Source organism: Desmodus rotundus, chromosome 6 (genome assembly GCF_022682495.2).
Source record: "Desmodus rotundus isolate HL8 chromosome 6, HLdesRot8A.1, whole genome shotgun sequence".
Lineage (NCBI taxonomy): Eukaryota > Metazoa > Chordata > Mammalia > Chiroptera > Phyllostomidae > Desmodus > Desmodus rotundus.
In genome coordinates this window covers 86,045,868-86,068,245 of record NC_071392.1, presented here as the reverse complement: position 1 = coordinate 86,068,245, position 22,378 = coordinate 86,045,868, and the positions used below count along the sequence as shown (strand labels likewise).

Genomic DNA, 22,378 nt, shown 5'->3' with positions numbered 1-22,378 from the left:
ATATATTATTCTTTGGCAACCTCTCACTTATTCATAAATAGCCTCTCGGGTTTAGTTTTCAACACACTGCCCTGCTGCACTCTCGGGGCGGGGGCCAGCGTCTCCATCCCGGATTTGGGGCCGCATCTTCGTGCTGAAATTGACACAAAGCGGGCCCTCTGCGGGCTGAAGGTGGCCGGCCTGGCTCCGCCCCCCACAGGCGCGGTCGCCAATCAGCTCCCAGAACTTCACCCACCTCTCCTCCCCATCCCCCTGCAATTTTCCACGTCCTAGGTTTTGTCCACCGCCCACTCCCTTCTCTGCTGAGAAGCTCTTTCCCCTTGGGAACTGCCGCCGCCTCCTCCTAGCCAGTCCTCTCTGCCCCCGAACCCGCTGCAGGGATCAACGGGGCAATCGGTGAGTCGGGGGGTCAGCGATAATTCTGGACCAGGAGTGGTGTGGAGGTGGCCCGGGCGGGAGAGGGGGAGATGTGAAAGCTCGGGAGGCTGTCTGTGGGGTCAGCAGGGGTGGGGACTTCGAATGGCGCCTCTGCGAGTCTCGGATGGGCGGGTGGCAGACGTGTTCCACGCAGCATTCCTTGCTGTTTACCTCTGGGATCCTACTCGGGTGTCTCCCTGTAGCTCAGTCTCTCTTTCTTTCTTGCCACATCGTTATTCGTTATTCACCCTTGCTCGTCAGGAGGCGAAGACCCACTCTTTCCTTGTAATTTTATTATTTATTTATTTATTTATTTATTTATTTATTTATTTATTTATTTATGGGGTTGGTGGTGCGCTCCGCAGGAGCCATTGTGATTTGAGCTCAAAGGAACCATGGAGGCGAAGTCATCTCACCTCCTAGGGCTCATTCTTGCACAATCTGCGTGCAGCCCGCTTCTGCAGAACCCTCCCTCCCCCAAGGTTAAAGTCCTCTCCTACCCTAGTGCTGTACGTGAGGCCCCGAGAGAGTCTGTGGTGGGGGAGGGAGGTGCAAGGGGCCGGCGGAGGGCGGCTGGTGAGAGTGGGTGCAGGGAATCCTGAGGAATGTTTAGTCTGGAATGCATTTGGCCTTCAGGTAAGTTACCCAGTAAACATCCCCCTAAGCTGGCCTCTGCGTTGACTCAACCTGCAATGGAGGGAGAAGGCCTTAAGTATAAGAGAAAAAGATTTACTGATGAGACAATCGTGGAAACTCCTGGAAGAAGAGCAGCTCTAACTAAAGTTAAAGGATATAGTATCTGTCTAGTCGACCATCCAACTATCCATCCATCCGTTTACACTCCAAACTATTTATTTGCCAATTGATACCATTTCAATCCAGTAGTTCCCCTTATCTGCAGTTCCGTGGTTTCAGTGACCCGTGGTCAACCACGGTCTGAAATTAGTAAATAGAAAATCCCAGAAATAAGCAATCCATAAGTGTTAAAACTGCAGGCTGTTTTGAGGATGTGATGAAGTCCGGTGTGGTCCCTAGCCGTCTCAACCAAGATGCCTCGGCCAAAAGATCCACTGCCAGCTGCCCTAGTGCTGGTGTCCAAGTAAGCCCTTACTTCACGCATCAGTTTTTTTGCCACATGGGCCTATGTATACGGACTTGCTTCCCCCAGAGTAAAGGCAGAGAGAGAGAGAGAGAGAGAGAGAGAACCTAATCTCAAAAGTGACATCCCATCAGTTGGCCATCTGTTCATTAGAAGTGAATCACTAGTTCCAGCTCACACTCAAGGGGAAGAGGTTATAAAGAGTGAATACCCAGGGGCAGGGATGACTGGGGGCCCCTGTTAAAGGCTGCCTACTACAGGGGTTGTTAACAAATAACGTGGTCCTCTAGCATTCTTGCACACGACTTCTGGCTCACATGGGCAGGGGTTACCCAGAGTACACACCAAGGTGTTGAATCACTGAGTTGTACAATCTGTGCATGTTCAACTTTATTAGGTTATTTCCAAGCAGTTTTCAAAATGTGGAGCCATTCTACACCCCGTCTAGCAATAGAGGGGAATTCCTGCATCTTGTTGCTCTACATACTTGTCATAACTTCGTTACGAAATTTCATTTTGGCCAGTCAGGCAGGCATAAGGTAGCATTCCCTTGTGATTTTGATTCGTATTTCCCTGATAAGTAATGAAGTTGATCATCTTTTCACGCATTGATAAGCTATGGTGCTTTCTCTCCGATAATTCTGGTTTGTTTGTTTTTTCTCATTTTCCTATTGGATTGTTTGTCTTGTTCTTATTGACTCTTTCTTTTAGTATAGGTGCTGCCCAAGCAAGCACTGGAATGCTTTCTTTATAAAAACCAAATGCTAATTAGTCCCTCGTAAGCTATATATGCTGCAATTATCTGCTTTCAATTGGTGCTTAGCTTTTCCTCCTCTGTCTCTTTCCATGAATCAAGTCTTGAATTTTTAATTGACCAGTACTCTTTCTTTTATAGTTTGTCTTGTTTGAGAAAATTGTTTTCTCAAGGTAGTAAATTAATTTTACTATACTTTCCTCTAAAAGCTTTTATAGTTTTGCATTTGGCAATCAGTCTTAATCTCTCTGGAATTTGATTGTTACAGTTTTTATTCCACGTGGGTGATTGTCCCATCATCAGTGATCTGCATGAATCTCATTTTTCCTATACCTGTGAATTTGTTTTGAGCTCCCTGCTCTCTTTCATTACCTATTTGTCTAACTCTGCACCGATATTAAATTATTTTTCACTGCTAGAGTTTTATAATAAGTTTTAAAACCTAGTAAGAAAGATCTTCCTCTTTATTCTTCTAGACTGTTTTAGCAATTTTGGATCTTTGATTCTCCACATAAATATTTAAATAACAAAACAAGAAACAAACACGCAAACAAACCTGCTAGAATTCTGGTTGATACTGAATTAATTCTATACACCAATTTGGGGAGAAATGGCCTCTTTAAGATGTTGACTCTTTCCACCTATGAACTTGTATATGATGCTATTTATTTAGCTTACCTTTAATGTTTTTTAAGGTTTTATAATATTTTTCATTGCTTTCCTTTTTTGTGAAACTTATTTACATAAGTAAGTTATTTTATTGCCATAAATGTTTCCTTTTATAAAAATTATATTTTGTAGCTTATTGTTGCTGGTGTGTAGAAATCCAATTGCCTTTTACATATTGATTATGTATTAAACTTGATAAACTCCATTAATAATTCTAAATTGACTATAGAATCTCTCAGGTTTGCTACACTGAAACACTCGGTCAGATTTGCTACACACGTAGTCATATCATCTGAAAAAAATGACAGTTTGTTTCTCCTTTCCAGTCTTTATAACTTTAATTTCTTTTTTATTTTATTGCATAATAAAATAAAAGGCATTGTCTAGTACCTCCAATGTAATGTGAGCAAAAGTAGGGAGGGCATTTTGTTTTATCCTTAAGATAATAAAAAGAAAGATTTGACTATATCAATTTTAAATGTTGCACTTGTTATGGTTATTTTGTAACTTTGTTACATGATAAGAAAGTTCAGTTCCTTTTCTGGTAAGCACTTTTATTATGAGATGTTTTATGGAATACTTCTATAGATATTGATTTTTACAAATAATTTTTTCCTTAAATATGTTAATATGGTAAACTATAGTATTCAGTTTGAATATTAAGTCAACATTACATCCTTGGAATAAAGCCTCTATGGTTAATATACACAACTTTTATGTAGAGATATAAAGATAAGCATTAGATATTTGCATATATATGTGAGTTCAGATTGGCCTGTAATTATTACCCTTTTTGGCACTAACCTTATCTGTGATGATATTATCTCATAAAATAAGACGGGTAGTATTTTCACTATTACTATTCTTTGGCAAAATTTGTGCAAAATTGGAATTATCTGGTCCTTGAATATTTGCTCAAATCACGAACAAAACCCTCAGCGCTTTGAGATTAGTTTGTCAGAAAATATTAAACTTACTGGTTCAATTACCTTAAGGATTATAGGACTGTTTAGGTTTTCTTATGAAGTCAGTTTTCATAAACTGTACTCTCATAGATATCTAACCATTTCATATAAATACATATATGTATATATTCAAAATCAATAGAACAAAATTGTTCATAATATCTTATTGTTATGTGTTTACATATTCCTCTCATATAGTATTATGACTGCATTCTCATTACTAATATGTGTATATATTCTTTGTCTTTCTGTTCTGATAAATTTTGTCAGAACTTGGAATACTTTATTAGCTCTTTCACATACAAAAAAACTGTCTTTTTTCATTAGTTATTTCTTTTATGATTTCTTCCTGTCTTTGAATTTTTTGTTATTTATTTCCTAAGCTCTTAAGGTATATGCTTAGCTTATTAATTTTGCACTTGTTTTCTTACATAAGCTCTTCAAGCTATACATTTGTGTCACTTTTTTTTTGCTATATTTCATGAGTTTCGATATGAATATTGTGCTGTTATACAGCTTTAATTACTTATAATTCCCATTATGCTTTCTTATTTCAGCCATGAATATTTAAGAAGTGTGTATTTTAATTTCCAGTCACTCACCTAAAGACTCTTCTATTATCTTGTAGTAAATGTTGCCTAGCTAATTTGTAACATGGTCAGAGACTGTATGATACCAATCCCTTTAGATGTATCGAAGTTAGCTTTATAACCTAGCATGTGGTCGGTTTTATTTGTTTACTTGAAGGTAATGTGTAGTCTCTAATTCAGTAACCTCCTATATAAACCTTAAAACAAGTGTGTTACTTATGCAATGCAGACCTGCCATATCTTCACCAGTTTTTTATCTGCTTGAATGATCGGTTACAAAAGAGAAGTATATTAAAATCTGTTACTATAATGGTGGATTTTGAAATTTCTCATTGTAGATCTGTATGTTTTTACTTCATATATTTTGAGGCTGCGTTATTAGTGAGTTGGAGTAAAATGAAGATTTCATCATAATGTAGGGATACAATATTACAGCTACCAATGAACACCTTTTGTTTCAAATTCTTAATTTGTTCAGAATTAAATTAAGGTTTCCTTGATTTACATCATCCTTTGACTTTAAATCTTTCTAAATCTGTGTTTTAGGTATATATATTAAGAAACTTATCTGTATTTTTCAGTCCTGGGTTTTTAAAATTATTGTTTGATCACTTATAACTTGTCATTGAATAATTTAGTTGTAAAATTTATTGTAGTTAGTAATACAATTAGATTTATTTTTACCATGTTATTATTTGCTTTTTATTTTTCTGCTCTCTTTCCTTCCTCCCCGCTCTTTTTCTCTCCTTATTTGCTTCCCCATTTTACTCCTCCTCTTACTTGGAAGTCACATGTTCTAATGTTTCAGGTTGAATGTTTTAGGATTACTGTAGTTATATAACATACTTAACTCATATAATTGACAAATAAAAATATATATAGTGTACAGTGTGATCTTTAGATATATGTATACATTGTGAAATGATTGCCACAATCAAGGTAATTAATATAGTGGTCACTTTGCACAGTTTACCCTTTTTTTGGTGAGAACAATTGAGATATACCCTATTAGCAAGTTTGAAATACATAATAACACAGTATTATTAACTGTAGTCACTGTGCTATCTATATGTCAGATATTCAGAATGATTCGTCGGACATATCTGAAACTTGGCAAACTTGGACCAATATTTCTCCATTTTCCCCGCTCCCTAGCTCCTAATAACTACAGTGCCATTCTCTGCTTTTCTGAGTTTGACTTTCAGATTCCACTTGTAATTGAGGTCATATAGTGTTTGCCTTTCTCTGTCTGAATTACTCTGAAACTTAGCATAATGTCTTCAAGTTCCATCCATCTTGTTACAAATGGCAGTTTCCTTCTTTATTACAGCTACATAGATTCCATTGTATGTACATACCACAGTTTCTTTATCCATTCATTCGATAGACACGTAGGCTGTTTCCGTATCTATGAATGATGCTGCGGTGAATATAGGAGCGCCAGTCCTATTTCCAGGTGCTGATTTTATTTCATGTGAATATAAACTCATGGGTAGCATTGCTGAATAATACGGTTCTATTTTTAACTTTTTGAGGAACCTCTATATATACTGTTTTCTATGATGACTGTTAAATGTGCATGCATGCCAGCAGTGCCAAGGGCTCTCATTCTGCCACATCCTCACCGACAATTGTTACCGCTCGTGTTTAGGAAATCAGCTCTTCTAGCGGGTGTAAGGTGGTATCTCATGGTTTAAATTTGCATTTCCCGGATGATGAGTGGATTTTTGAGGACCTTTGCATATGTCTCTTGGTTTGTCTGTATGTGTTCTTTTGAGAAATGTCTACTCAGGTCCGTTACTCATTTTGTAGTTGGGTTATTTGTTTTCTTGCTATTGAATTGTTTGAGTTCCTTATATACTTTGGATGTTAACCCCCACTGGATATATGGTTAGCAAATATTGTCTCCCATTCCATATAGGCTGTCCCTTCACTCTGTTGAGGGTTTCCTTTGACATGCAAATGCTTTTTAATTTAGTTTATTAAAGAAGATATAGCCCCACTTGTTTATTTTGCTTTTGTTGTCGATGTTTTAGGGTCATATCCAAAATTTTTATTGCCCAGACCAACATCAAGAAACTTTTCTCTATGTTTTCTTCTAGTAGCTTTATAGTTTCAGGTCAAACGTTTAAGTCTTTAATGAATTTTTGGGTTGATTTTTACATGGTGAGGTAAGAGTCCAGATGCATTTTTCTACATGTGGATATCTAGTTACTCCAACACCATTTATTGAAGAGGCTACCCTTTCCCCACTGTGTGTTCTTCACACTTTTGTTAAAGTCCAGCTGAATGTAAACGTGTGGGTTAAGTTCTGGGCTCTCTATTCTGTTCCACTGGTCTATAGGTCTGTTTCTTCCTTCCTTTCTTTTTTTTTTTTAGAGAGAGGGGAAGAAAGGGAGAAAGAGAGGGAGAGAAACATTCATATGTGAGAGATATGTCAGTTGGTTGCCTCTTGTATGCCCCCAACTGGATACCTGGCCCACAACCTAGGCATGTGCCCTGACTGGAAATCAAACTGGCGACCTTTCAGTTCTCAGGCCAGTACTCAACCCACGGAGCCACCAGCCAGGGCTACAAGTCTGTTTTTATGCAAGTGCTACACTGTTTTTGATTACTATAGCTTTGTAGTATTGTTTGAAATGTGAGGCTGTTACAGAGCAAGGGCAGGGGGTGGTTCACGATAAATTATTACAGAAAGGATTCCCCCTTTCTGTCTCTGGAGGTTCCTTCCCCCACGCCCACCTGCTAGGTTCGAAATGCCCGCCGCCAGAGGAAAGACATCTCTCAATGCCAGAGACTGGTGAAAAGGAAAGGAATTGTTTATTTAAAAGTTACACAGACTTAGAGTAATGGCTTAATGTCTTCAATAAGATACTTAAGTCCTCTAGAATACCCACAGATGCACAGTCCTTCCCTCTCCCTGTGCCCAGTCCGGGGTACCATATCTCAGGAAAGGAAGTAGAAGTCCGTGATTCAGGCTCCCGGCACCATCAGCTGTGTGGCTGCTGCAACCTCCAGTTAATCCAAAGCCATGTGACACCTTCTCATGGCCCACCAGCAAGTCCTTTCTCCCCTTTTCTTCCCGGCAGTCTCTCCTGCTGCCTAAGCCACGTGGCAAAAAGAAGCACTCCAAAACCACATGGTCCTCTCTACTCTCCTTCAGAACCGCGTGGTCCTTTTCCCCATTTCAGAACCTCGTGGTTCTCTCTCTTTTTACTTCAGAACCACATGGCCCTCTTCCTTTTCCCTCAGAACCTCGTGGTTCCTTCTTTACTTCAGAGCCGCGTGGTCTCCTATTTACTTCAGAGCTGCATGGTCTACTCCCTCTTTACTTCAGAGCCACGTGGTCTACTCCTTTCTCCCCCAAAACCTTGTGGTCCTCCCCCTTCTGTGGCTGCCGGGCCTAGGTTTAAATCCCAGCGCCCATCTTCCTTTGCAGCCCCATTTCCGACTCCTCCTACAGTCAGCTACACCTGCCAGCATCCCCGTATTCTTCCAGCTTTACTGGGCTGCCATAGTAAGTCTGGGCAGGTGTGGCCCCATGGCATGGAGCCAATCATCTCCACATTCTCACGCAGGCCCTGTAACCAGGGGGAGTTGCTTCCCAGTCCCACCTTGGGTGGAAGTCACTCCCATCCCCCTGGCTCAAAGCATGGCCACAGCTACTTAACACATCCATGAAACCAGTTAAAGGTTATAGATATGTTAAATGACTGTGCCAGGCGTTAGCTGCAAAGCTCTTGCTACCCAAAACAGCTCTGAATGGCCCTGTTCCATGTGTCCCATCCCCCCTGGCTCAGGCCTGTGGGGGTGAGGACATCCTACACACATTTTTCTAATATTTCCTGGACACCCCGAGTCCTGGACCCCATCACAAATCCCTTCCTGGGGCCCTCCTCTTGGCTGCACCCTGCTTCAAGGCCTCAAATTTTATTCTTAAGTTTACCTAGGCTATTTGAATTCTTTTTGTGGTTCCATATGAATTTTAGGATTTTTTTCTATTTTTGTGGAAAATGCCATTGGAGTTTTGAGAGGGGTTTGCATTGAATCTGTAGATAGCTTTGGGTGGTACAGACACTTCAACATTATTAATTCAACTGATTCATGAACACAGAATATTTTTAATTTATTTGTGTCTTGAGTTTCTTTCACCAGTGTTTTATAGTTTTCAGTGTTCAGGACTTTTACCTCCTTGGTTAAATTTCTAAGTATTTCATTGTACTCCATTCTATTATAAATAACATTCTTTTCTTAATTTTCCTTTTAAATACTTTGTTGTTAGTGTATGGAAACCCAACTGATTTCTTATGTTAATTTTGTATTCTGCAACCATACTGAATTTGTTCTTTAGTTCCTACAGGATTTTTGGTGGAGTCTTTAAGGTTTTCAATATACAAGATGATGTCATCTGCAGAGACCATTTAACTTCTTCCTTTCCATTTGGATGCCTTTTATTTCTTTTTCTTGCCAAATTGCTCCAGGTAGAACTTCTAGTACAATGTCGAAAAGAAGTGGTGAGAGTGGGCCTTTTGTCGTGTCCCTGACCTTTCAGGAAAAGCTTTCAGCTTTTCATCTTTGAGTATGATGTCAACCATTGGTTTGTAATATATGGCCTTTATTATCCTGAGATATATTTCTTATATATCCTGTTTGTTGAGAATTTTTATCATAAAAATTGTTGTATATGTCCCAACTCTCCTTCTATATGTGCTGAGATGATTATATGATTTATACTTCCTGTTGCTTGTGTGGTATACAGCACATTTGTTGATTTGCAGGTGTAGAGCCTCCCTTGCATTTCTGGAATAAATCCCACTTAATCATGATCTGTGGTCCTTTCATATACTGTTTAATTCAGTTTGGGAATATTTGTTGAGGATTTCTACATCCATGTTCATCACAGATGTTGGCCTATAATTGTCTTTTCTTATAGTATCCTTTGTCTGTCTTTGTATCAGGGCATGGGTAAGGCTCAAACAATGCAATAAATTTAAAACCAGTGTATCTTTATTAACCCTTATCTTTCAACTGTGCTGTTACTATTATATATTTTATTTTATTTTATTTTTATATGATCTTACAGCCCATAAGACATTATATTTGTGTATTTAAACAGTCAACGTCAACATATTTGTCCATGCATTTACTCTTTTCTGTATTCTCTATTCTTTCATATGGTTACGGGCTCCTATCTGGAATACTTTTCCTAATCTCAAAGAACTCCTTTTCATAGTTCTTACACTGTATTGCCCACAAATTCTCTCAACTTCTGTTTATCTATAGTCTTCTTTTTTTTTTTTTGCCTTCATTTTTCCTGTGCATAGAATTTTAGGTTGGCAGATTTTATCTTTTTTTTTTTAAAGCAATTCCATTGTGTTTTGGTTTCCATCATTTCTTGTGAAAGGCCAGCTATATTACTGTGCCTCTGAATGGAAAGATCTTTTATGTCTGGCTGACTTTCAATTTCCTCCCTGAATCTGGTTTTTAGCAGTTTGACTATGATGTGCCTACTGTAGTTTTCTTTTGTTTTTAATCTACTTAGGGAATATAGAGGTTTTTCCATTTGAGTTTTGATGTTTTGCATCTCTTTCAAGGAATTTTCAGTCGCTAATTGTTAATATATTGCTTCTGTTTCATTCTCCCTCTCCTCTTCTGGGACTCTGCTACACGTACTCATAACCTCCTACCACGCCATACTGCTCCATGGCGGCCTGTGTATTATACCCCTTTTCCTCTCTTTGTGCATCATCATTTCTTCCCTGTGTTGTTTTCAAATATTTTCAACTCAGCGTTGTTACACTTCCCCTATTCTCTGGTCATTTGTGTCTAATACGCAATTAAAGTCAACTACTGAATTCCTGATTCCAATTATTATTTTTTTTAAGTTTCCATTTTGCCTTTTTATGAGTTTTACATCAACACTGAAGTTCTCCAGTCTTGTCTCTGTCACACGTGAACATACTGTTCCCAGTTATTACAAAGCCAGTCCCTGATGACAACTCAGATGTCTGAACTACCTGTGAGTCTGTTCCTATTATCTGTTGTTTTCCTGAGTTCTTGGCGATTTAGCCTGATTTTTAGCCTCCCTCTAAATTTGTCATTGGATGCAGGACATTGGCAATGAAAAGTTATAGGCTGATGTTGTTATTTTTCAAGCAGAATTTTTTTCAGGGGTGGGGGACAGATAAAGTACCAGCAGATTACTTTCATACTATCAAAGGCTAGTTTAAAGCTTTCTTAGAACTGGTCTGTTTTCGGTTTTTCCTTTATCCAAGAACAGAGTCCTTACTCCTAAGGCATCATTCTTATTCATAGGCAATGGAATTTCTTGTATCTCAGCTGAAAGCAGAGTGTGTTGACAAGAATCATTTACTTCGGTAGGAGTTGACTTTCACTGCTTATCCCTGGACAGTGCATCTATTGAAATGTCTGCTCAATTGTTATAGCATTTTAGCCATTATTTTCTGCAGTTTTGCAGAAGTGAGGGTGGGGGACGAGTCTCCTTGTACCTGCATAGCTTAGGAGTCAGCCAGTGACTTAAGGGGAATTCGGATGTCGATTTTTACATTCACCTCTCTGAGATTTCTTCTTTGATGTTTTGCTCTCCTGGTTCCTGTGGTTTGGCAGTCTGAAGCCTATGAAGCTGACCCTTTCCATTTGGCCTCGGTTACCCTGCACCGGGAACTGGAAAACGCCCTGAAGGAAAAGGCCATAGGATGCAGGGCGCTCCAGGCCGGTTCGCCTTCCCTCAGGATCTGAGCTTTTCAGGCCCTGCTTGTTTTCTTGGCTCTTCAGAGTCTTCCATTGTTCCTGGTGTTTTGTCCAACTTTTATTGCTGTGTTCCGTGGGAGGGTTGTTCCGAACAAGGTATTCTCTCAGTGCCAGAACTGGAAGTCTCTCGCTATTTTGTCTGACATCTCAGATTATCAAAGACTATTTTATTTCTTCTTGTGATACATCCTTTAGAATTTCTGCAAAGCAGATCTTTTATAATAACCCCTCGGTATTTGTTGGTCTGAGAATAAATGTTTAAGAATCTTGTAATAGAAGGTGAGGCCAGGGTGGCGCTATAGGCGGAAAGCAGGGAGGGCCACACCTGGGTAACGTCCGGTTTTCGACCACATGGATGGCGCTGCGTAGAACCCTGCGGCACTGTGTCTTTTGCTGGCATGTGTCTGCATTTCTATGGGGTATAATATACCTAAGGGTAGTATTACTGAATAGCCCTATTTTTTTTATTTTAAAATGACTTTTGTAACGTTTTAAAAGTACAAAGTGTCTAAAGAAAAAAAGTTACTGGTCAATTCTCCTCACTTCCTGAAGTCACCAAATATGGCTTTATTTTTTCTGTTAGATAAGCATTAAAAAGTAGAATCATAAATTTTTCATTGACAATTAGATTGAAAGCATTCTTCAGGTATGATGAGTTCATTTTTTAAGAACCTCATAATGTTTTGTAGTATGGGTTTTTAATAAATTGTGCATTCATTCCTATGTTTCTGAGTATTTACAGAACTTAATATCTCAAAAGTTATTTCAGCTCTTTAATGATTTCATGGAAGTCTCTATTACTCAGGGCAAACACTGGAAAGAAAAACAGAAACTCAAGCGGAATTAGAAATAGGGAAGGATATAGGATTTATTTCTTTTTTAAGATTTTATTTATTTATGTTTAGAGAGGAGAAGGGAGGGAGAAGGAGAGGGAAACATCAATGTATGGTTGCCTCTCACGAGCCGCCCCCCCCCCCCACCAGGGGACCTGGCCCACAACCCAGGCAGGTGCCTTGACTGGGAATTGAACTGGCGATCTTTCGGTTTAGTTCACTGAGCCACACCAGCCAGGGCAGGATATAGGATTTAAAACTGAGTTAGTAATGTGAAGTCTGAAGCAGAGAAAGAGAGGATAAACCCTGCTGAAATCTGAGGAGATATAGAAAGAAAACAAAATGGTTAAGGGAGAAAATGGAAAGCAAAGAGCACAAAGAGAAGAAAACTTACAATACAGGAAATCTATGATTTAATCAGTTGTCTACGGCAAGTTGCTGTTTGTTTTGGGGGGTTTTTTGAGGAGTGATCCTAGGCTTGCCTTCCTCAGCCCACATCTATTCTGTCTGCCAATCCATCAAGCGGACATTATGGAGCACCTGTTTATGGCCACATGAAGTGGAGAATCGAAAGGCAGCACAAAAAAAAAAAAAACCCAACCAGCCCTTGGCATATGCTTCCTCTAGTTTGGAGAATTCTAGTGAAACCCTGAAGTAATTACAGGACGTGGTGCTCCATCCCCTTTACCACTGAATCCGCATTCCCGTGCAAGGTCCGTCTGGACACTGGTTTGTGGTCAGGAGAAAGCCTTTTAATGATCTCTTCATAGGGCCCATATGGCCTGGGGATAGATACCTCCTTAGGTGCCCAGAGCTGTGAGGGATGAGGAAGCGAGAGAAAGTCCAGCAACCACACCAATCGTTGAGGGCTTTCGGGCCAACCATAAAAAGGAACAAGTGGTTTCCCCCCAGGTTCTGAAGTTCAGCTCACAAAACTAGATGAGCAGACACGGATTCAAGGCAGGACCGGGCCAGGCATTAAAGCCAGGTCCTGGCTCAAATCTCAGTGCTGGATTCCACTCTCACTGCATCAAAATGAGTCAGGACCAGGAACAAAGTTCAAGAAACCCACACAGAGGGAGACATCGTATTTATAGAGTGGTCACTACCAGCTGTCTGAGCAAGGATACTTTTCTATTTTTAGTCGATTAAATTTATTTTTATCACAAAATAATACATACTACTATTATAAGTTTTAGGAGATATATGAAGAAAAATACTTAAAAGTAAGCTACTCTTTCCTGTCTGAAGTACTGATTCTAATAGTGTGATGTATGTTTTTCAAATGCTTTACATGAGTATATAAAATATTTTTTTAATTTTCGTACAAAATGCAAGCTCTCTGTTTTACTACCACCTTAAATGTTTATTTAAACTATGATATATAAATATAGCCCAACTTCTGGCAAATACAGAGATTTAACTCGTTCTTGCAAATAGTTGTGTATTAGTTTACATAAAGATTTATCATACTTTATCATCCCTTCCCTTGTTGGTAAACAGTCTCATGGATTGATTTTTCGACAAATTGCCCTGCCGCGCCGCCCCGCCCCCGTGCAGGCGCCAGCGAGCCCATCCCAGATTTCGTGCAAAAACTGACACAAAGCCGGGCGGCCTCTGCTGTCAGCGAAGGTGGGGGCGTCCAGGCCCCGCCCCCACTGCCGCGGCTGCCAATCAGCTCCCCGGACGGCCCCCTCCCCGCCCCAATCTGCACCACAGACCACCTCCCCCTACGGGGTCCTACCGACGCCGCCACCAATTTCCAAATCCCCGGGCAGTCTGCCCCTAGTCCTTGTCACGTCTCTCCAGAGGAGCCCCTTCCCCGTCCGAAGGAGCCCGGTGTGCAAACTGCTGGACAACCGGTGAGTCTTGTTCAGTGCTGGTTTCTGGAACCGGAGCAGGCCGGGGCGCAGCGACCCAGTGCAATGGTTCCGGGTGAGAGACTGGGGGGTCCGGGCCCGCACTGGGGAAGGGGCACCTGCGGGGCCGCGGAGGGGGGTCGGGATTGGGGCCTGAGACCGCCTGGGCCTCGGGAGGCAGATGTCTTTCAAAGGTTGCCTGCCTGCGGTTTCTCCATGTCTGTTTTTGCTTTTCTCCTACCTCTGTGGCTCCTAATCATTGCGTGCTGCGTGTCTTCCCCAGGAGCCGAACCATCAGGAGTCTCATATATCCCTGTCCTTGGAAAACATTTTTTTCATGCAGAAATATTTCAAAGCTACGGATACGTGCAGAAAATAATGTAACAGATGTACGGATGTACCAGATGCTGACATTCTATCACCTTTGCTTTAGCTCTATGTGTGTGTGTGTGTGACTGTGTGTTTCTTCCTAAGACAAAACCTGACAATTAAGACCTTTTCCCCACCAAATCTCATCCCCCCTTCCTCAGAGGTAAGTCAGGTGGTAACCCTTCCCATGTGTATATTTTTAATTATTTTTAATGTAAGCAATGTGTGCATTTTTGTATTGACTTACCTTTCTTTTTTATAAAACAGTATTTTGGGTTTCTACCTTTCCTTGCTATTCGTCTTAGCATTTCAGACCCGAAAGGGACCTAGGAAGCAAGTGGCCCGCCCTTCTGGTTTATCTGAGAACTCTCAGCCCTGGGGAATATAAAGGAATATTTGCTCTGTCCTCAAGGGAACTGGATCCTGAATTCGGGTTCTCTTGATTTCTCTTCCTGGCGTTTTTTCTATGTAAAGCCTGCCACTGAACTCACCTACCCACATGCCCCTATTGAGTATTGTCCATCTGAGTCAATTTGGGGGAAAGGGGTTGAAGGGAGATGGGGAAAGAAAATATGGCATCCATTGGGACCCAAACCCTGGTCAAGATGAAAAGATACGCATTTGCCTGAAACATGAAGTGTTGATTCTTAGGACAGCCTGAAGATGTGTTTTACTTAACAGTCATACACTGCCAGACAGTGATGGAAGACCTTGCACGCACTCACCTAATTTAAACATTACCGTAGATCTGTAATATAAGTGCTCGTTTCATCCTCCCCGTTTTACAGGTAATAAATCTGAGGCACACGGGAACTAAGTCACTTCTCAAAGTCACTCAGCCCATGAAATGTAAGCCCTTAGATCTGAATCCTGACCATCTCATGGCAGTCGGGGTTTTACCCACCGTACTAGCCCGGTTTCACAGGCGAGAAGTAGCACCTGAACAGGTGAAATCGCCACACAAAGTAGGAACTTGCAAATCATAGAAGGGAGGAGGAGCTGTCAGCAGATCCTGAGAGAGGACTTACGGAAAAGAAATAGGGTTTGAAATGTACAGTGGAGACTAGATTTTAATTACCTGTTGTTCGTTTGAAATATTTTTAATTTACAAAAGTAACATAACAATGCAAAGCAAGCCACGTGGAACTGTAAATTTCCCTCTCGTATTTCTCCGGTTAAACAGTATTAATAGAGATGCATCCTTCCCCTCTCCCACCATAATACAAATATACACAGGGCTGCTTTTTATTATAAAAATGAAAGCATATTGATCAATTTCTACAGTTTTTATTTTGCCTTTGGCGATACTTAAAGCACCTTCCTCCAACCGAATGGAGATCTAAGCTCTCCATAAGAATTGAATAATATTCCATAGACTGTGACCTAGACTCTGTTCAGCCTTGTGCTTATCAGTGAATAGAGAAGTTTATGTCTTGAATAAAACGGCCGGTCCCACTGCCATCCGGATGGGGGGCGCCGCCGCAGTGGCCAGCTGACAGGGCCAGCGACACAAAGAAGCGCTGTCCGCTGCCAAGCGCCGCCCCTCGGGCTCGATCCGGCGGGGAGGAAGTGGGAAGGAGGAGACTGCTCGCGAACCCCTCCTCCGCTCCCGCCCAGTCTCCGCGCTCCCGCTCGCCGCGCGGGCGCTGGCTGCAAGGAAGCCTTTTCCCCGCCGCTCCGTGCGTCCCCACTGCGCCCAGCCCTGCCGCACCAGCTGTGCCCTAGGAAGCTTCAGGGCAACCAGGTGAGCTGCCCTCTCCTAATGCCGCGCAGACTGCAGAAAGGCTGGTGGCGGCGGATCAGCCCGGAGCGGAGAGCGGGGGGGCGGTGCCGGAGGCCGAGGGGGACGCTGTCGGAACTGCGGGGGCCCAAACCTGGGATAGATTCCCTCGCTGTTTGTGTCGCAGCTGCTGGCGATCGGGCTCTGCGTGGCGCCTGCAGCAGCACTTCTCTCGGGGCCCTGCCTGTGATATTTGTTTGCCTGCTTTGTGTCGTCGAGTTGTGCACAGGCCTGACTTAGAGGAACAGCATCTAATCTGCAGCCTTAGGGGATGAGAATACCGTGGCCCAGGGAGGAGGACGGGCTGGCTCAGGGTCACACAGGTGGCTGGTGACGGAGCATCCCTATGTCCTACTGCCCTTTGATCTTTGCAACACCGTGTCTGGGACCAAAATCCCTCCCGCTCGCACTGGTCCCTCCCAAACCTCCGTGCCAGCAGGCCTGCAGAAATCCCTGCCCACCCCAGCTTTTCCGCTCCGCGCCCTTCCTCTCCTAGCTGTCCCACCACCCCCAACCTACGCCCCCTCCACTCCTCCTCTGACGTCACCGACTTGCTCTTTGTGAACAGGCTCTGGGTCTGGGTGAGGGCCTGCAGAGGAAAGCGGGGACAGGGAGCCCACACCAGAACTTAGTAGTGACAGCCCTTCGGAATGTAGACCGTCCCTTCTCCATCACTGCCTCTGGTGGAACACCCCTGAGGCAGCCTGATCAACAGCTAGTAAGAGGCAGCCCCTGGATTTTTTAGAAAACAAAGCAGGCCTCACTCCTGGGCTGGTGGTCCTCCATTTTGCTGTTCTTCTGGAAGTTACACAGAGAGAGAAGTGAGCAAATAAGAGCTAGAGGAAGACAGAGAGCCCCCGGGGGGGTGGGCGGGGTGCTCAGGAATGAAGAAGGGGGGGTGGTAAGATCAAAATGGGGGGAACAGGAAAAGCAAAGTTTTGAATCGTGCTTGCTTTTATGGGAATGGGGGAGGGAATGATTCCGGAAAGCTACAAGCAGACCTTCAAAGATAACAAGTAATGGTCTGTTTTTTAAGCTGGGCAGTAGTATATGGGAGTCTGTTTAATTTTTAAAATTGTTTTATTATTATTTTACTGCCTATATCCTTTCACGTCCATTACATACTCTTTTAAATGTATGAATTAAACCATTTTAAGTAAAAAAATTAAATAAGACTGAGCAGGGACTATTTCAGACAGAATGCAAAAGAGGAGGTTGGACCCACCCTAACTCTGGCTTAAGAAAAGTTGATAGACATTGGACGTATAAGGAAAAAGAAAAAGCGTTCGTGGAAGAAAACGGCATGAAGAGGAGAAGACTTATAGAATTGGATGCCTCTGACAGGTACCAGTTTTCAAGGCCAGGGTAGCTGTTTGCTGAAGAAGTCCTCCTAGGTTGGCCCTTACACCCACACCTTGCAGCCGTCCTTCAGTCGTCGCCTGCAGAGTAGCCATAGTTCTCCCAGGAAATCCGAAGGACCTCACCGCAGAGACTCACCCTACTTTGAGGATTTGAAATCAAGACTTAATGCAGGATGCAGTGCAGTGAGCAGCACGGCCCATGGCCCTCCTTTGTGTCCACCTAACATCTCTTAAGGGAAACCCCACTTAGGTGCTGCGGGGCTGCTTTGTGGCAGGCGTAAGAGACCTGTAAAGCTCTCTCCCCGAGTTATAAGCGGTGCCTGCCGTACCTCCTGCTTGAGAGGTGCTTTGGGTTCCAGAAAATTGGGGGAGAAAAAGCAGGATCCATGGAAGTAGAACTGAGGAGGAGGAACTTCAGGGGAGAAATAAAAGGGATTTCTCCAGGTTGTGTCTGAGCTCACCCAGCAAACGGATTCAGGCGCAGAGAGGAGGAATTTGGTTCGAAAGTGTCCCTCCCCGTTACCCATAGCTGGTTGAAGTGGGAACAGAACCAGCAGCAAAGCTCAAGGAACACCCACAGTGGAGTAAAATCGACTTTATTGGTGGGCAGATGTGGACCTTGTTGGGAGGTGAAGGAAGACATTTTAGGGCTTGTAAGATGGGATCAGTTAATCAATCTAATCATTTGTACTCTGTCTACTCAGTCATTCCACGTGTTTACTTGGTTCAGTGAATTGGTATTACCTGTGCTATTTTTAATTGTAACAGTAATACAGAAAGCAATTCAAAGGATGCAAGCTTGTATAAAGAGGAAGAATACTGTTCGCCTTACCCCTTCCTAATGTTAGTATGTTGAAATGTGGCCTCATAGGCTTTCTATGTATATAAGAAACAGGTGCTTATGAGGCTTGTCTATTTCTGGTACTTAAGAATGTGGACTCCAGGACTAGGTTTCCTGGGATTGGCCGCTGGATCCACCGTGACCACCTGTGTGACTTAAGCAAGTGACAAATTCTCTGGCCGCCAGGCTTTTTTGTTTTGTGTTTCTGCCCATGTATAAATGGGGAGAGGGAGAATGCATACCTCAAAGGCTTACTGTCAAGATTAAATAATTTATGTAAAGCACTGAACAATAGTGCTGGGAACCTGGTAGGCACTGTTTCGTCTTTACTGCTACTCAAATACTAGTTCTACCAGCGTTATCTCCATCCATACAAAAATGGATTTGTGTCCTGTGTAGCATGATGCTTGAAATTTTCACTTAAAATACTATCTAGGACATTCGTCTAGGTAGGTGCAAAGTAGATGGAACTCGTCCTTTGTAATAGCTGCGTGATACTTTGTAGTGTAATCTATCGTGGTTGACTCATTCTCCCTCTCAAATGTCGTCTGGCCACACACGCAGCATGGGTGTCAGACCAGGGCTGACCCTGCAGCCTCACTCACGGTGCAGGAAAGGGGCACAGTGGCAGAAAGGTAGCCTGGGCATTCCCAGCCAAACCCCACTGACCTCGGGCCAGCAGACCAGCCCAGGAGAAAGGCGGGAGGAGACTCATCTGCAAAAACCCTCCTCATTTCCCTGGTCCCTGCTTTTCAGATCTCCCCTTGTCACTGCAGAGATTTCTTCTCCCAGGAACTAGCTCAGAGTACAACCAGAGGGACAAAAATGTGAGTTCCCAGCTCCAGGTGCATTTGGAGTTTCAACACCAGCAGCGACATAGGCCCAGGGAGAAGGGGTGTGAAGGGCAGCTCTTCATGGGGCACGGTGGTGGGGTGGGGAGCTAGGCCCTAGGGTTGTATGTCGCGGTACAGTGGGCCATGGGAGCAGAATATGCGGCTTTGGGTTAGAGATCCTCCAACCACAGGAGCCGAACTGCTCCCAAAAAACATCTCGTGTCATTTATCTCTCTCCGTGTCTGGGTCTGTCTTCATGGCACTGGGCATCCTTGTTTGTACATCTTTAGTGCTGCTGCTCTTACTTCTGAGAACAGTTATTAGAAGGGCATCGCTAAGGAGCGGCACACGATGAAACTGAGTTGCCACCGTCAGATGGTTGTCAGGTTCTCAGTCCTTCCAGCAGATGTGACTGTCCCCAAAGCCTTTTGGACTTTGGACATTATTAGCTGCCTTTGTCTGCTTCACCTTCTTCTCCACCTTTTCCTCTTCTCCGCCTTCACCACCTTCTTTTTTGACAACATGAGCAACATACATTATATTTTTATTCCTCTGACTAGTGAGATTGGGCTTATTTGCATAGACTAATTGGCCATATACATTTCCTCTTCTGTAAATACCTTCTCAGGAGGATAGGGTTTCAGTAGGTAGAAAGATGTGGGAGAGGGAGCAGGAAGGCACGAGGACAGGAAGAGAATCTAACATGAAAGGAGAGCATGTCCAGGGATGCCAGGTGTTCTGGAAGCTGCGGAGAGGCTGGAAAAAGTAAGGAGCCCCCAGCCCTGGCGGCCTGCCACCACCCCCAGCCCCCACCTCTTCCCTGTGGAGTGCTCACATTTTCCCCTGTGGGCCGCCGGGTGAGGTCTGGGGTTCTTTTCTGGAAATGACACCATGGTGGTAAAAGGGTAGAGGTGAGAACAGATACTGGTGGCTGAGAAACTGGATCAGTTTCATCAAGGAATGAGTTACCGCGGACCTGAATGAGGCTAATGGCAGGCAGTGTGGCTGGAAGTCGTGAACGAAGACACTTGACAGGACATGGAGCAGGCATGAGAAGGGACACAACTGTGACTCTGTGGCTTGCTCTCCTGGTTATTTGTGGACTGCGGGAGGAGCAGGGAGGGCAGAAGCTCTTATTAACCAGTTGTTTGCTGATCATATTTTCTCCGTAGTTCTCTGAGGTGGAGGTTACCCTCAGTAACATCCAGGGACATCAAGCTCAGGTCATTTACCTACGAGGAGCCCCTATGGAGGGAAAAGAATAAATGGGAGACTTTTTCGGTTGCAGAGATTGCTACCCATCGGGGAGGGGTGCTTTCAGGAGGGGCCTTGGGCTCACCAGCTGCATCAGGAGCAGGGCCTTTCCATCGTGGCCGGGAAGGCACATGCCTGTGTCAAGGGCTTTTTCAGGGGCCCGTGGAAATCCCTGAGGACTCAGTACTAATTATTGTTAATTTTGGCTCCAAAGTTGTGAAAACTATAAAGTCAGAATCAGTAAATGCTTAATCCAGTGTGTATACAATCTAACATTAGGTTAGGTTTTTTGTTTATAAGAATTCTCTATTATGCACATACTTAGTTTACACTTGACAGAATAATTATAAGCACATATACATAGATATGTGCGTATATCGCTATGTATATGCATATATATAATAAACAATTGAATGCTCATAAACATAATGAATAATTGAAAGACACTGAGCCTGTGTTATTTCCTTCAGTCCTCAGGACGACCAGACGTGGCAGATCCTATCATCGCTCCTTACTGAGTGAGGGAGCCAGGTGTGGGGTGAGGTGCCTGGTTTCGCTGTTAGTAACAACAAAGCTGAGATTCAGGGCCAGCCAGCCTAACTCCAGAGCCGAACTTGTAATCACTGTGCTGTATAACCTTGAGAATGAGCGTGTGCTCTGACGAGGGAAATAGAGAAGAGGTAAGGGCCGAAGATAAAATCATAAGGAATACCTGTGTTTTCAGCGGCGGTAAGAGAAGGATAGAAATAGTGGTTCAAGAGGTGGCAGATGATGTTGGCTGGGGTCATAAGGTTGGAGGTGGTGAGAGAGCCTCAGGGCCCAGGACAGCAGTACTGTCAGGGGCCCCCGAGTAGAGTGGCCGGTGAGGATGACAAGCCCTGACTGTCCCGAATGTGAAAACACATCTGCCCTTTGGGAACTGTTTGAGCAAAGTGCGTACGGCGGAGGTCAGACTACAGAGTGTCCTTGAGTGGGGAGCTCATGGTGAAGAACCAGAGGGTTTTTGTGAGTACACATCCGCAGGTGTACACACCTTCCTCTACCTGGACAGGTGCAAGTAAGAATCTGCCGTGATGTCATAACTAGTTACCTTCTGCTGTCGGGCACCTGGATTCAAGCCACAGATGACTTCTTTCCTCTTACCCAGCCTGTGTCTGTGACAAAGCACCTTCTCTGAGGATGCAGACTTTGCAGACTGGGATTCCCCAGGCTGGGATTGATAAGATGAGCGTGGGAGCCGAGTGGGATGGAATAGGGCTGGGGGGCAGCAGGCTGAAGCATTGTACTAGTTTGGAAGGGCTGCCAGAACAAATTAGGAGAAACTCGGTGGCTTAAACAATAGCACATTAATTACCCTCTCACCGTTCTGGAGGCCTAAGGGTTTCCAACCCAGGTGTTGGCAAGGCTGGTTGTTTCTAGAAGTTCTGGAGAGGAAGCAATTCTGTGCCTCTTCCTAGCTCCTGGTGTCTGCCAGCAATCTCTGGCATCCGTTGGCCTGTACATGCATCACTCCAGTCCCCGTCTGTCCTCTCATCGCCTTCTCCCCTGTCTCTCTGTGTCTGTGTCCAAATTTTCTCTTCTTAGGACACCAGTCATTGGGTTAGGGCCCCTCAAATCCAGTGTGACCTCATCTTAACTTGATCACATCTGCAAAGACCCTATTTCCAATAAGGTCACATTCACAGGAGCTGGGGCTTACTACTTAAGCATAACTCTTTGGGGTTACATTCTTCACTTCTGTGTGTTTCCTTTGGTGATGGAAAAGCATCAAGCCCTTTTAGTCTGACCCCAAGAGTTTAAGGAGTCAGGGTGCAATGCGGTCTCCTAGATTGGAGACACTGCCACCCCTGGTGAGGGCTTGAGTCAGTTCGCGAGGTCGGCCTCATCTACGGAATGGGAAGAATTCGCCAGCTAGCGGAGGAATGAACTGCTTGGCCTGTTGGTTTGTTCATTTATCCATCCATTCTTCACTAAGCTGAGCCT

At 43.5% G+C, this 22,378-nt stretch overlaps 1 protein-coding gene across 4 annotated transcripts in view; it reads left to right on the top strand.

Moving 5' to 3' along the window:
• The first annotated feature begins 258 nt into the window (after positions 1-258).
• The window catches only part of TCAF1 (TRPM8 channel associated factor 1), a 42,120-nt gene continuing 20,000 nt past the window's right edge, over positions 259-22,378 (top strand). For 2 of the 4 annotated variants that reach the window (XM_024564561.4, XM_045198797.3), the window contains exon 1: positions 15,944-16,070. The gene's annotated coding sequence lies outside the window, so the exon portion shown is untranslated. Of the gene's footprint in view, positions 397-13,674; positions 13,961-15,943; positions 16,071-22,378 lie in introns of those variants that run through there. The other 2 variants (XM_024564562.4, XM_024564563.4) reach the window with 2 other exon arrangements.